The sequence below is a fragment of the Otolemur garnettii genome, unplaced genomic scaffold (assembly GCF_000181295.1).
Source record: "Otolemur garnettii isolate 467f Iridium unplaced genomic scaffold, OtoGar3 scaffold00076, whole genome shotgun sequence".
NCBI classification, from domain to species: Eukaryota; Metazoa; Chordata; class Mammalia; order Primates; family Galagidae; genus Otolemur; species Otolemur garnettii.
The window spans coordinates 3,109,555-3,120,874 of NW_003852471.1; positions in this window are offsets into that span (position 1 = coordinate 3,109,555).

An 11,320-nucleotide genomic window follows, 5' to 3' on the forward strand; every position below is an offset into this window, starting at 1 on the left:
TCATTTGCACTGCAAATTTAGACCCTGGGGCAGGAGCAGCCAATTAGGGGAAAAAGTCCTCACTTCTGGAGGTGTCATCCTCCATCAGCAAAGAGGTGCAAAAATGTGTTCGTTCTTGTGTGGAGGGAAAAGAAGCCATACTCAGTAAAATAACTTAAGAAGGTTTATTCTGAGCCAAATTTGAGGACCATGACCCAGAGCCACACCAAGGAAGTCTTGAGCAAATAGATTTGTAGAGGTGGGTTACAGGTGGCAAACAGACATTGGCCAGATCATATATGAAATATAACTGACCCACAACTACAGCAACCAGCAAAAGAAACCAACACATTATCTACATTAACAAGTCCAGGAAACCAGCCTAATTAATATCTGTAAATCAGACTTCCAAGAAGTCAGACAACTATCTAGAAAAAGTGAGGAAACCAAACTATACTCCCCAGAATAATCAGCTTCAAATGGCCAGGACCTGATTAATAACTGATAGCTTCCCTAATTTTTGTTACTGCTTCCAAGGTAGGACCAGCCAAAAAAAGCAGATATGGGATGCCTGCCTACAGCTTCCCGCTGCCAACAGACAGAATCAGGAAGTACCTAAAGCCTTTCCTTTTTTCCACCATAAATTTTTCCCCTCCTCTGCCTGCCTTTGAATCTCTGCCCAAACCCAGGTGATGGGGCAGACTCCCTTGTTATAACCGGGTGAGTAAATAACCTTTGCTTGTTCTCATTATCACCAAAACATGGTTCCATGACTTGCTTGGCACGTGACTCATCCCTGATCCTCTCTGCACCTCGGTTTGCTCTTCTGCAGAAACTACTATTGCTAACCCCTTCCTCCTTCATAGTATTGTGAGGAAAAACAAAGGCTTTGTAAACTAAAGCACTAAAGCAACATAAGGTGATACTGCTTTGGATGTTGATAGGACTCAGGACCTAGCACCCCAATATGACTACAGAAGACCAGACTATGCCACCCCAAAGTAGACCCCACTGGCCTATTTTGAGAAACTGGAGATATAGCATAAACTCTGAAAAGTTGTCCTTTTATGAAAGAAGTGTATATCTATAAAGGAAATCTGCATTTGTAAGGATGTCTCCCTCTCTGCACCAGAAAAAAAGGGTAACTCATCACTAGAGATTGTCATTAATGGAGAAAACACCTTAAATCTTGCCTTAAATCATTTCATAGAGGGAATGGTCTGGAAAGGGGTAAAAATGTTTTCTATTTCTCTAAAACCTCTCCCACTCTTTTTGGGAAATTAAAACCTGCATCCTTGCCTCAGACCAATGGTCCAGAGGGGGAGGAGAGTGTCCTTTGTTCTCTGTACCACAGTAGAAGGCTCAAGGGAATTGGCCCGTTGGAGTCAGGAGATGGTCTTATCTGAAGATGGGATGAATCAGAGCCACCAACTATGTGTATAACAACAACCTGAAGCTGAAAACTTCCCCCCATTGAAAGCTCTGCATTTCTGCTCATATGCAGAACTTTTGTACTTTAAGGTTCCAGAAAATTAATAAACTTCTATTTCCTTGTCCTCAAACCACTTGTCCTAATTCTTCTGATGGGGCTTCGGGGACAAGAGCTGAACTTTCAGTAACACGTCTCTCTTCCTTTTTCTCCCTCTTTCCTCTCCTCATTGTTAATAGTTTCTATTCTCTATGGCTAGATTGAAGATTTTTAAAATTATAAAAACCATACAAGCTTTCCCTATTTGGGAACAAACGGCAATCTAGTGGGCTTGAGAGTATCTTAAACGAAATAGAGTGTGATTATTTCCAAGGACAAAAAGAAGATACCACTTGAAAGAGAAATAAGAAAATCTTATGTTTAATGGGTAAGAGTTGAAATTAGCCTATTCATTGTTAGAATGCAAATTCAGACTCACAAATAGATGAGCATTTGCCTTGTTTATATTCTTAATTCCATTAGCAAATCTTATTCTCTTAGATGTGAGGCATAAAATCCCATTACAGAGTAATATTCATCACAAAAATTAATCCCACATTCTCCTATAATTGCAAATATTAATCCCTAGAACCAACCGCAGTGTCTTCTTGACAAGATTGCAATAGATTTTCCACACATAATAACTTGGCATAGTAGATGTTGTCAGAGTAACTACACCTGCCTCCCCTGTGTGGGCCTGGAGTGGCAGTTCCTGCACAGTGGTTCCCAAGCCCAGTGTGCATCAGAATCGTCTGGAGCATTTGTTAAAACACACAGTGCTCCCCTACTCCCACCTGTCAGATTTTTGGTAGAGCCCAGTGATTTGAATTTTTAAGAAGTTCTCTGATTATGCTGCTGCTGGTACTGATCCAGGGACCAGACAATATGAAACCCTGCCTCAGGGGCTCAAGACAAATCCAACTTCCTCTGAAGATACATACTAGGTTATAAGATGTCTCACTGAGACCAAGCCTCTTATTCTTAGAAAACAAAAGGTCATCAGGCATTGACATTCTTACCAAGATACAAATGACAGGCATTAGCTCCTACAGGAACCTACCTTGGGAGGTTTGAGGGGAGGAGGACGGTTAGTGAGTCAGAAACGGCACAGCCAAGGGGGCAGAAAGGGGAGGGGGACGAGAGCTAAACCTGAGCCCGCCACCTTGTCTAGCCCCCGGCAGCTCTCCGATCAGTGTCTCCCCCTTCAGGGGAAATGCTGGTTTCCATCATCATTAGGTTGTAAGGGAAATGAGAAAAGGATTGCTGAGAAAGTCAAGGTGGCATTGACCGATTCTGAATCCTTCCCAACCTGCCAGTCTCCCGTCCTCATCTCCTGCACTGGGAGTTCTTGCTGTTTCTCACACGGTAACATTAAAACCAGAAAAGATGAATGGCACATTTATAACAGGTATGTTTTTGTTACGTGCAGAATAAACTGGATAGATGTTGGGGTTGGGGTCCCAGTTCCCTGTACCCAGTTGACCTGGTTCAATTACTCAGCTGAGCTAGAAAGTTCAACTGAGGTACAGCGGGGATGAAAAGGGAAAGTGAGTAGAAAACTGAAAACGAAACCGGAGCAGTACAGGCAACAAGGAGAATTGTCAATTTAAAAACAAAGAGAAAGTTTGTAGCCCTTCCAAAGAGAGTTGGAAGTGGGCCCTCTCCTGATGGAGACAAGGTGAGAGAGATGGAGACGTAGAAACACGGCTCTTCCTCTCAGTTTGAAATTGGTTGCAGCTCTTTCATTGGCCCCCTGCACCTCTAGACTTCATTGGTCTTTTCTATTGGTCATTGATTATTGTCTCTTTCTATTGGTCATTGGTTACCTAGGTGACCTCACATCCACATTCTCATGGGCCCTCCAGACTTCCTGAGTCAGCAGGCCAGGCTTCCCTCCCATCCCCCTTGAAGCCCCTTCTTTGTGTCCCTTCTCAATAGATTTTTATTAGTCCCCTTTACTTGGAGCTCTAAGAAGGCTGAAGTCAGCAAACTGTATGCATCTGAGCAGGACAAAGCAGTGGGACCAATAATAATTAGGTGCCCACTTCTCTGAGCAAGTCTGAGGAATACACAAGAGTTGGTGATGTCCTACCTTGGAGTAGAAGGACCTATGAGAAGGATGAGTCAACAGGCTTGAAGTGAGGAGCTCTGGAGGAGAGGTGAGTCCAGGCAGGACACCAAACAGTGGTGGTGTGTTTCTTGGCTGTTCAGATGATGATCTGAGGCCACTCCTTGATTTCACTGACTTCTTCGCAAAAACACCAAGCGCTCAAGCCCCAGAGTAGCACTGCAGGGAGGCAGGGGCAGCTGGTCAGCAGTGGTTGTGTGGGACGTTTCTCTGGTATCAAGGGATTCATAGCATAATTCATTAACATGGTGGTTGTTAAGACAATGATGAAAGAATTTAGAAATGAAAGCAAGAATTTCCATAGTAGGCTTATTCTGCTCATTCCAGTATCAGTACCTCTCTGATTCACGTGTAAGTTGGCTAATACTAGAATCAGAATACATGCTATAATAACTGTCATTTATAGGTTGATTATCTGGGATGCCCAAGTAGAAGTGAAGTGAACACAATTTCTAAGCGAAATAGTAAGAATGTAATTGCCTCTAGGAAGGATTTTATTGAAAAAGCAGATCCTATTGAATGAATATACTGGTGTAAACATTAATCTCATTTTTAAAAATACCTTCACAGCCACACCTAGAAGTATTTAACCAAAGGTTTGGGTACCGTGACCTAGCCATGTGGGCACATAAAATAAACCATCACTTTTGAGACAATGGTGGGGTACTACTGGGTTTCAAAAGATTTATGTCAGACCTGAAAACGGAAGCTAAGGCAGGAACTGTATTAAACAAATATATACCAGATCAGTATAGACTTCAATTTCCTGTGAATATGTTTAATTGTGGTAATAAGAATGTGATTATTACTAACCCAGAAGCATAATAGTCTGTCTGTTGTGCTCATGTGCAATAATTTTGCACATAATGAAGTACGATTACAAAGGCATGGTTGTGGCAATGTGGCAAGTTTTCTGCAACAGGAGAAACTGCATTTTGAAGCTGTATTTGGCATGGATGCACCGTTATGGCATAAAGGATTTTAACCAATCGCTTTGACAAAGTTGCATAATAACTATTACTAATAATGCTTTGGTTAACAAAAATGTCATAGTGGTGTCTAAATCGATATTAAGGAATTTGATTCTTAAGGGGCTGTTTGGGTATTTCAAGTTTCTTTAGTACTTAACGCTTCCATACAGGTTGATTTTTCAAATGTTTGGTGTAATAGAGGGCATAGCCTACCTCTTGTTTTGAAGCAAGTTCTTTCCCGATTTTAAGGTTACTGCTGTTAGTTAGCAAAGAAAGTGACTCTGTAGATGAGACAGCACTTCATGCTCCGTAAGCACCTACAGTCTGGGTAGTCTGAGGATTGGCAAACGTCCCAGAAGGACTAAGAATACTTGAGGCCTGGATAAATTAACACATAAGAACACCACTGTAAGATGGGCCTTTGGATCACGTAACGTATAATGTAAATCCCGAAAATAATAGAAATCAGTCTACAAAGTCACCTGCCCGTAAAGACAGGGTATAGTGGAAATGGGAAATATATATATATTGAGATAGTTAACTTGTTAAATGTATATATTTTTTATCATTGTAACCTATTTGTCTCAAATGTGATGGTTTATTTTATGTGCCCACATGGCTGGGTCATGGTACCCAAACCTTTGGTTAAATACTTCTGGGTGTGGCAGTGAAGGTATTTTTTAAAAATGAGACTAATGTTTAGACCAGTAGAATTTGAATAAAGCAGATTACCCCTCCCCCATGATGGGGGTGGGCCCCATTCAATCAGTGAAAGGTCTTTGGAAAAAGAGTGAGATTCCCCAAAGAAGGAAAATTCCAGCCTCTGACTGCCTTTGAAATAACTTAAAGGACTTGGAAAAAATGGACTTGGACCCACACTGATGTAAGGAGCATTACTGTTGGCAGGGCACCATCGGCAGGGTTACAGTTTGGGTTTACAGTTTAGGTATCAATGGTTGCAGCTTGGGTGGCAGTGGTTACGGTAGCAATGGTTACAGTTCAGATAGCAATAGTCACAGTTTGGGCAACAATGGTTACAATTCTGTTCTTGGCAACCCCAGGGGGAAAAAGGGGCCCTGGGAACTGGCTGAGAAGCATGTTCTCTGCCACCCTGGTGGGGGGGAGGGGTGGCATGGGAATGGGCTGGGCTACAACTGGAGCTGAAACATTGGTTCTTTTTCCTGTAGGGCAGGGTAAGCTGGCAGGCTGGAAACTCAAGAAGGAGTTAATGCTGCATGTTTTGGCAAAATGTTTTTCTCTGGGTATTATATATTTGTTTAATATAGTTGCTGCCATAGGATCCATTTTCAGGCCTGGCATAAATCTTTTGAAATCCAGTAGTACCCCACCATCTTCTGCCTAGTTAAAACTTTCCCCAGCCTGTGTGGTTATTTGAGTTATACTCTGTTGTTCATTCTTCATCCCGCTGACCCAACACATCCAACAGCAGCTGATCATGACAAAACCTGATGGTCAGCACCAGAGTCATGTAAATGGGTTTCCCCTGCCACACAAGTTGTCTTTAAACTAGCCAATCCACAACGCTTCTGGGGAAACCTGGGCAGCACCCCTACTCCTCAACAAAGCATTAGTCCCACAGATCCTCTCTTTCTCTCTGGCTGTTGAGCCTCCTGCCACATCCAGGCTTCCTCTTGGTCCCCTAATGGTGCCTCTAACCTCGCTGGGATCTGTAAGTAAGAAATTTCTTCTGTTTTATGCATTTGGTCCCACCTCCTCCACATCTCTCACCTGACCAACACGCCCAAACCTAATCTTCCTCCTGGGGAGTGGCCGTCTTGGCTTAGGGTCACTCTCAATACAGAGACCTCAAGGCCAAATTAGAAAGAAATTGTAATAATAAAAACAGGAAACCTTAATTTTTGCTCTTAAGGCACCTAACTGATTGGATAAGGCTCACCCACATTATTGAAGGTAATCTCCTTTACTTCAAGTTAACTAATGTCTTCCCAGCAATACAGATTTGTGTTTGACAAAATAACTGAGTACTATAGCTTAGCCAAATTAGCACAAAAAAATTAATCATCATACCCACAAGCATTAAATCAGAAAACAAAGCCTGAGCCTTATAGTATATCCAGTAATCATTTTATTTCTTATTAAGTAAACTAGCTAAATCGCTGAAGAATTTTACCCTTATTGGGAAAGCAATATCGTTGTAGCAGATGTGAAGCATGCCCTTGTAGCTAGGCCTGTTTCTATGGTAAATATATAATGTGCTCGTACAATATATTCTACAAGCCCAACTTATGATGTTGCTGGTATTATTTTTATATACCCAAAGGGCTATCTGGGGTCCTAAATGATATGATACATTTTCTGAATCTAGGTAACATCAGAATAAATCCTTTTATCACATTGGACACAGCCTATTTAAAAAAAATAAATCCTTTTGGAAAGTCAAAGAACCAGAATAAACATTGATATGAAATTGGGTCTTTGCCTTGCACTTCACCAAAGAAGGCGTGTTAATTAATACAGTTAATGTGGCTTTAAGTCCTGGATGCAACAAAAATAATACAGCTGCAGTAATCAATATATAGTGTATTTAAAAAATGATGTTGTGTTTGGGATAAACCCAGGTGGCTTTATGTTAATAACTGCAGTAATGAAGTTAATGGCATTTAAAATGAGAAGCACCTGCTGAATATAGGGCTGGAGCAGTTGAATATACTCAGGTGACTACATACGTACTAGGTTGCCAGCTAACGAGGGCCCACTTTTCAGCCTGTTCCAGCTCTGCAGACCCGTTAAGGAGAATGTCAAAGGATGGAGCTTTATTCCAGTAGGTAAAAGGCTTAAGCCTTTCTGCAATTCTGTAGGCATCACGAAAAGCCGGCCTTAGGGATTTATGCAAAATCATCCTGGTGAAAATAATCTGCCCAGGATGCTTACCTGGAGCCAGCATTCCCCTCTGCCTTCTGGTTGTGCTGTCTCCACTCCAGGTGCATCTGTCCCTGAGAATCAGAGGCCACAGCTCAAACACCAAGTGGCCGGGTCTGTGCCTCCCCATCCTGCCCGGATCTTCTATTCACCTCAAGCCCTTCCTTTCCCTTCCCTTAGGGACCCACTTAGAATCATCTGGGGGCATTTCAAGCTGATCCCTCTTTCTGACTCATGCTTTGTAGGCCGGGTGACGATTTAAAATGCTCGAATCCTTATTAATCTCTCACCTTGAGCCACCTGCTGCTGGCTTCAGCTCTACTGACAGTGTAAGACATCTTCTTGGGCCATGGAGAAGATTGTAGCTCGGGAGCATGAGGTTATAGCTGGAGAGTTGGAGTTTAAGTTGGCATGTTAGCCAGGTGTCAAGGCCCATTGAGATCTGGCTTCTTCCCACCTTTCTGACGGCACCTCTGGTCACTGTCCTCCACTCTCAACACTACTGGAATAGGACCAAGGACTCTCTTTCTGTTCCCAACAATCATATCATGCTTATTCTTCTCTGCACCCCTTTCTAACAAGCTGTCTCCTCTGACTAGAAAGCCTTTCCCCCCTTTCATCTTGTAGATTCCATCCTGGTTCTTAAAGACTCAGCTTGGTGAGGCCTATGACGTCCTCCCTGCCATGTCTGGGGCATAACTAGCCACGTCCTCACCTGTGCTTCTACCTCATTAAACCTGTGTACGTCGAGATTTTCCCACGTCTATCTCCCACCTGGTGAGCATCCTGATGTCTCAATCACATTTGTATCCCTTAATCTTTTACTCTCCTAACACATGGCCTAGCACAGAGCAGGCACCTCATAAATGCTTATTAAAAGAATAATTGAAGGCAGGCGGTGCCTGTGGCTCAAAGGAGTAGGGCGCCAGCCATATACTGGAGGTGGTGGGTTCAAACCTGGCCCCAGCCAAAAAGGGCAAAATAATAATAATAATAATTAAAGGCAGCAAATTGTAATCCTCAACTGTGTGTGTGGTGTTTGTCACAGTGACCAATTCTGTTCCCTCTACTTCTCTGCCTCTCTCCACCACACTGGGAGCCACTGGTGTCACCTGTGACCAGCAGAAAAGACAAGGATATGTGTGTTTCCCACTGGAAACCTACCTCGGGCTCAGAGAACTCCCTTGTCAGATCATTTCCAGACCTTCCCCTGGGGTCCAACTTTATCTCCCCGAGGCCAGACCAAGATGCACTGGTCCTGTGCTGCTCTCTCTTCCCCAAGAGTGGGCCCCCCACAAGTTAAACTTTGCGGTTGTATCCCTTCCTGGCACTGTCTGCAAGCAAAGCAGTAGGACCTCGTAATAAACGCAGCGTCCTCTTCACCCCTAATGAGGCTGAGGAGCGATTCTACAAACAAAGTCCCCCCACAGACTGGCACAGGCATGTGAGTCCTTGGGAACGCCTTTCTGTTACACGTGTGAAGTTCTCTGCAGCATCACCTTAGCTCCAATGCAAAAGCGGCAGCCTGGACTCACTCAGTAGTCCCACTTTCCACTATTTGGAAAGAAGAAGCAACTCCAAGAATTCTCAGCCACTACATGAGGACTCTAACAAACACTGGACCCCAGATACACTTGTTCCCAGGCTCGGCGCACTATGCCCCCTCACACACGCACCAGCCCGTCCTCATAGAAGCTAACTCAGCTAACAATTTCCTGAACTAGACCAGAGAATGGGCAGAGCAGAAAGCAACACTAAGCTACAAGCACTCATAACAGAGGTAACCTCAACTACAAGTCCATTGTTAGATATTACTGGAATTGGGGTGTGAATGCATTGAAAGTATTTTCAATTTTCTTCCATTAAAAATTCCTTTCAGGCTTAGCACCTGTATCACGGAGTTTATGGCACCAGCCACATACACCCATATTACAGGGTTTATGCCACATACACCAGGGCTGGCAGGTTCAAACCCAGCCCAGGCCAGCTAAACAACAATGACAACTGCAACAAGAAATAGACGGGCATTGTGGCAGGTGCCCGTAGTCCCAGCTACTTGGGAAACTGAGGCAAGAGAATCTCGTAAGCCTAAGAGTTTGAGGTTGCTGTGAGCTGTGACTCTACAGCACTCTACTGAGGGTGACAGAGTGAGACTGTGTCTCCAAAAGAAAAATACAAAAAATAAAAAATAAAAATCCCTTTCACTTACCTAAGTTCTGTCAAAGGGCATTGTGTGCCTTTCAGGAGATCAGCAGAGTGTACACCTCAGCTGCTAACAGAGGAGATTCCAAGGCTCCAGCTCCCCACAGTTCTTCCCAGAAACTTCCATTCTCAGCTATCAAAAGGCAGCTGAAGAGGAGAGAGGGCGAATTTCCTCCCCCAGAAAGCCACAGTCTGTGCTCTTCTCCCACAACTTATAATTTATTCCAACTCTATGTGTCTCTTTCGATTTTAGTTCTTAGAGAAAAATCAACTCATCATGTTCAAAATGAAATTAAAGAATTCATTCAAAGAATGTTAATGAATGGTCGACATTGTCAGAGAATAATTAAATACTCCAGTGGCCATTTCCTTGCTTTTGGCAAGAATTCATCTTTACTTTGAAGAAAAAATAAAGCTGAGTGACTGTCTTATTCCTCCAAGGTGAAGTGACCCCCACTATTTCATCATTCCAGACCAGCAGTCACATGAGTCTTCAAAATAAAATGTCATTTCTGAAAGCTAAACACCAAGCACACCACAGTGAGAAGTCACATTATTCAACCTTTTTGTCCTTCTAGTTTGCATATTCCCAGCCATCCTTATTTCTTATGCATCTTCCCAGCTTGCCAGAATAAGGCTTTTTTTAAAATTAAAGCCAAGAGTTTAAGTACGGCCATCTGATTCAATTTCACTGTGTATGGAAAAGGGCCAGTAGTAAAATCTCACTTTTTTCTTTGACGTTTCCCCATCAGTCCCCCCCTATACATCTCAGAACTCTGACCTGTTCCTCAGGAATGGCCAGAGGCTGAATCCCATTTTTGTAGCTACCATAATGCTAACATCGAAAAGTAAAGTGATCAATTTGCCTGCTCCAAAACGGCATGGATTTCTCTGACATTCTCTGTAATTTATTGCATTTTCAAATTTTCTTGCACCGATAGTTAGCGCTCTACACATTCTTTGTTGCTTCTTCCCTTTTGTTCCTGAAAAACTCCTGAAGACCCCATTGAGACATCCTCTAGACGTGTGCTATTCCTTTGTACCCCCACAGACTCCCACGAACAATGTCTAAAGGCCAAGGTTTAAACCTGGTTTTTCTACTCAAGGGCTTATAACCTTGTTTGGAAAAACAGAGCTTATCCTCTCTCAATCTGAGTTTTCTAATCCGCAAAATATGGGTAGTAATACCTTCTTCATTGTGCTTTAAGATGGTTCAATGATACAATTCATATGAGACCCTTTAGGTACTACCTAATAATGCCAGCTAATGATACAGTTACTATTGTAATACTTACGGTATTACATTGTAACTTAAGTTTGTATCTCTATCTTCTACTTTGTCATATACTCCTTAAGGACAGGAAATATGACTTTTAGGCCTGGAAACTTATGCTTATAAAAATATAATACTTATCATAAATACAAAGCTGGGGCATCACCCTACCAGACTTAAAGCTATACTACAAGGCCATAGTGATAAAAACAGCATGGTATTGGCACAAAACTTGAGACACTGACACTTGGAACTGAACAGAAAACCATGAGATGAAACTGACCTCTTATAGTCACCTGGTCTTTGATAAACCAAATAAGAACATAAACTGGGGAAAAGAATCCCTATTCAATAAATGGTACTGGGAGAACTGGATAATCACATGTAAAAGATCAAAA